The sequence below is a fragment of the Scomber scombrus genome, chromosome 21, assembly GCF_963691925.1.
Source record: "Scomber scombrus chromosome 21, fScoSco1.1, whole genome shotgun sequence".
Lineage (NCBI taxonomy): Eukaryota > Metazoa > Chordata > Actinopteri > Scombriformes > Scombridae > Scomber > Scomber scombrus.
The window spans coordinates 23,876,883-23,880,144 of record NC_084990.1 but is presented as its reverse complement, the minus strand read 5'-3'; positions in this window follow the sequence as shown (position 1 = coordinate 23,880,144).

Below are 3,262 nucleotides of genomic sequence, written 5' to 3'. Positions count from 1 at the left end.
TTTTATAATCCGTGCATAAAAGAGAGACCGGTCGCCAGTTTTTTATGTCCTGCAGGTCCCCCTTCTTAGGCAACAGAGTCAACACTGCCCTCCTAGAACTCTGGGGCAGAGACGAGTCACTAAAACTCTCATTGTAGACCTCCATAATGTCACTCTGAAGAACACACCAAAAAGCCTTGTAGAACTCTGGTGGGAGCCCATCGATCCCAGGGGCCCTCCCCCCCTGCATACTCTGCAGCGCAGTAAGAACTTCTTCCGTTGTCAGAGGACCCTCTAGTTCTTCATTGGCCTCCTCCGAGACCCTGGGCAGCCCACTGCAGAAGGAGTCAAACGCCCCGTCATCCTCAGTATACTCACTTCTATATAACTGGGAGTAAAAATCCACAGCCCTCTGACGGATCTTACCAGCCTCGGTAAGCAGGTTTCCTGTGCCTGACTGCAGAGCATGGATGAATCTGCTCTGCCCATTCTTCTTCTCTAGTCCAAAAAAAAACTGAGATGGTGAGTCCATCAGGGTAGCGCTTTCAAAGCGAGACCGGACCAATGCCCCTTGTGCTTTAGAGCCCAGCAGGTCTGCCAGTACGGCTTTCTTGGTTTTGAGATCTCCAAAACGACCTCGATCTCCTGTGGACCCTGCAGCATTTTGCAGCTCCACTATTTCAATCTCTAGATCTTTGATAGATTTGGTGACTTCACGAGAGACATTGAAAGTGTACTGTTGACAAAACTGTCTGATCTCAACTTTTCCACGCTCCCACCACTGCTTCAATGATATAAAATCCTCTTTTCTTGTTCTAAAAACTTTCCAAAAAAATAAAAACGTTTCTTTAAAATGTTCATCTAATAACAAAGCAGTGTTAAAATGCCAATATGCAGACTTATGTTTCACGTTTGCAATAAAAACAGTACATGACACCATAGAATGATCAGAAAAACCCACCGGAATTATTCTGCATCCTTTAAAAATACTAAAATGATGCTTAAAACAATAAAACCGGTCTAATCGGGCCATAGAAAACAACTCTTCTCTAGTCTGGACCCACGTGTATTGTCTCTGTGTGCCATGTATTGTTCTCCAAACGTCTGTTAAGCTTTGAGCTTCTATGAGCTGCATCAGTGCTCGTTGTGATGCAGCATGAGGTTCTATGTGATTCCTGTCCAGCTGATCATTCTCCGTACAGTTAAAATCACCTCCTAAAAATAAAAACTCCTCAGGCCCACACTGTTTTAAAACCACACCTAGTTCATTTAAAAACTGAACTCTGGCAGGTCCTATGTTGGGAGCATATAAATTAATAAAAACAATAGTAAAAAGCTCATATTTGGCTCTAACCACCATCAGTCTCCCCTTCACTACTTCTTCCACCTCATGAGACTGTGGCAGAAAGTTTCTAGAAAAGAGGAGTGCCACTCCTCCACTGTTTCTACTGAGATGACTTAAAATCACCTCCCCATCCCATTCCCTCCTCCAGTCAGTCTCATTTAAAGTGTCGCTGTGCGTTTCCTGAAGCATCATCACATGTATGCTCTTCAGTTTCATGAGTTGGAACAGACTTGCTCTCTTCCTCACATCTCTGGCTCCATTTAAGTTAAGAGTGGAGACTTTGAAATCACTCATGGATTGTAATGTGAGAAGCAGCACACACAATAAACCAGACAGAACAAAGACTGCCTTACACTGTTTCTGAGTCATCATTATTTAGCTCTTGATTGAGTTTCATTAGTTTTCCTACTATTTTCCTCAACCTATAGACTTCTTGGACTGTATAGCCTCCGTTTCCGCTGCTGTTCATTTGTGATCTCACTGAACGTAAGAACAGTTTGTTGTCTGTAAAGTATTCTTCAATTCTGACATTTTTCATGTTTTTTGTTGTTTGCAGAAAAGTTTTAATTAGTTGGACATCATATTTTTCCTCCTGTTGTGACCCAACAGACAGCTGTGAGTCAGTGAAAGGCTGGCTGTCTGCAGCACAGTCCTCCTCCTCCTCCTCCTCCTCCTCTACCTCCTCCCCCTTCTCCTCCTCCTCCTCCTCCTCCTCCTCCATGCTAGACTCAGACTCTGGCTGCACCTCCTTCAGCTCCTCCCTGAAGCTTACTGCTCCCTTCTTAGCTTGGGAGCCACTATCACCGTTTATCTTTTTTCGTTTGAGAATAGGGGCTTTAAAGTCATTCCCTTCCATCATGTCTTCATCATCACTGTCCCTCACTGTGTCCTCTGCTGCTGTGTCTGCAGTGGTTAACACAGTGGGCTCCACCCCTGCTGTACTGTCACCGTCATCACTTTTGTTTTCCCCATCCTGACTGACAGGTACTTCTTCCTGTCTGTGCTTCTCAGTTTCAGAGTCTACTTGAGTCTGTTGAGTCTTTTCTTTCCCCTCACCGTCTTTTCCAGCCTTTCTCTGTGAGTTACCAGAGGAGACTCTATCAGGACAGGCTCGGATTAAATGACCCTCCTTCCTGCAGCCGAAACACTTTAACGTCCCAGAGTTTACAAACACCACATAATCAAACTCATCCACCCTCACATTAAATACCAGACTAAGCTCTTCATCCTTTTTATTAAGGATCATAAGAACTTGTCTTCTGTGTGAAACAACGTGTTTCAAAAGCGGAGATTTACATCCCGACGGCAGTTTCCTGATCGGGGAAACTATCTTCCCATGTCTTGTCAGTTCTCTTAATAAAACATCATCACTGATGAACGGAGGAATATTAGAGATAGTGATCTGTTTAGCAGGTGTAGTGAGAGGAGACACCGCTACGAAGGTATCATTAATAACAACTCCGGTCTCGATCACTTTATTAACTTTATCCACACTATCAACAAAAATCACCACAGCGCCGTTCATCCTCGCAGCAGATTTTATACTACTGTGACCCACAATTTCCCCCACTGCCAAACTACAGTCCTCCACAGAACAGTGAAAGCCAGCAGATATTTTAAATCCATTCTTTCTGCTGAGTTTAGTAAACTCCATTGTCGGAGTTTACCGCGATGACCAGCGAAAAACGCTTGCCGAAAGAAAAACCCCCCCTAACCTCCTATACACAAAACAAAAACCTAACACCCAAAACACCTATAAACTACACTATTTACAACATATATTTATAAGAAAAAAAGATAAGTAGAAAAGATAGAAAACGCACTCACAGCCGTTCTCACAACGCTCAACACGCTCACTCCGCCATTCACTCAGAGAGAGAGAGAGAGAGAGAGAGAGAGAGAGAGAGAGAGAGAGAGAGTGTGTGTGTGTGTGTGTGT